Source organism: Gossypium hirsutum, chromosome D03 (assembly GCF_007990345.1).
Source record: "Gossypium hirsutum isolate 1008001.06 chromosome D03, Gossypium_hirsutum_v2.1, whole genome shotgun sequence".
NCBI lineage: Eukaryota > Viridiplantae > Streptophyta > Magnoliopsida > Malvales > Malvaceae > Gossypium > Gossypium hirsutum.
This window is the reverse complement of record NC_053439.1, coordinates 26,652,721-26,654,045: the sequence shown is the minus strand read 5'-3', so window position 1 is coordinate 26,654,045 and position 1,325 is coordinate 26,652,721. Positions and strand designations below refer to the sequence as shown.

The following is a 1,325-nucleotide window of genomic DNA, read 5'->3' as shown; positions in this document are numbered from 1 at the left end:
ATAGGGATCGATGTATCAGACAATATGTTGTGCCACTTTTTAGTGAGTTAAACCCAGGAATTAGAAGGCCAGATATTGAGGCAACCCAGTTTGAATTGAAACCAGTGATGTTTTAAATGCTACAAACGGTGGGCCAATTTAGTGCTACGCCCATGGAAGATCCACATCTCCACCTTCGATTGTTTATGGAGGTGAGTGAAGATAGCCAGTGTGACTGAAGATGCATTGAGGTTGACGTTGTTTCTGTACTCGTTGCGAGATCGAGCACGAGCATGCCTCAATTCATTGCCACCAAGTTACATATCTACATGGAAAGAATTAGCAAAGACATTTTTGGTTAAGTATTTTCCACCTAGCAAAAATGCTAAGTTGAGGAACGAGATCACAACTTTCCAACAATTGGATGACGAGTCTTTGTAAGAGGCTTGGGAGCAATTTAAGGAGTTACTTCGTAAGTGTCCTCATCATGGGATTCCTCACTATATCCAGTTGGAGACATCCTATAATGGTCTCAATCCAAATACAAGATTGATGGCAGATGCTTCCGCGAATTGTGCAATTTTGTCTAACTCTTATAATAAGGCTTATGAGATCATCGAGAGGATTGTGAGTAATAACTATCAATGGCCAAAAAATCAAAAAACTTCAGGAAGACGTGTAGCCGAAGTTTATGAATTTGACACCCTCACTTCGTTATCAGCTCAAGTATCATCTATTTCCTCTATGATAAAATAGTTAACCGCTAATAGTACTAATAATTCTACAGCTCGGCCACCATGTCCGTTTGAAGTAGTTTCCTGTGTGTACTGTGGGAAAGATCATTCTTTTGAGAATTGTCCATCAAATCCCGAGTCAGTGTACTATTTGTGGAACCAATATCAAAATAGGAGTGGACAAGGACACTAGTCCAACTTCTACAATCCTTCATGGCGTAATCATCCTAACATTTCTTGGAGCAACCAAGGAAATGGACCGAACAACAACTTATTGCAGCAAAGACCCAACCAATCTCAAGGGTATAATCAGCAAGCTCCAAAACCACCTCAAGTTGAGGCATCAAACAGTTTGGAGAACTTGTTGAAAGCGTACATGGCAAAGAATGATGCTTTGATCCAAAGCCAAGCAGCAACACTGAAAAATTTGGAAATCCAAATGGGTCAGTTAGCTATGGAGCTACATAAAAGACTACAAGGAACCTTGCCAAGCGATATTGAGAATCCAAGAAATTTGGGTAAAGAACATATCAAGGCAATGGCATTGTGAAGTGGTAAAATTCTAGAACCCCGATTGATTGATGTCGGAGATAAGCCCGTTGAGAAGAATCA

At 40.3% G+C, this 1,325-nt stretch overlaps 1 non-coding gene across 1 annotated transcript; it reads right to left on the bottom strand.

Moving 5' to 3' along the window:
- Nucleotides 1–366: 366 nt before the first annotated feature.
- On the bottom strand, nucleotides 367–473 carry LOC121215685 (small nucleolar RNA R71). Its single transcript, XR_005911661.1, has one exon. It is a non-coding gene; the product is annotated as a small nucleolar RNA R71 (small nucleolar RNA).
- Between the last annotated feature and the right edge of the window lie 852 nt (nucleotides 474–1,325).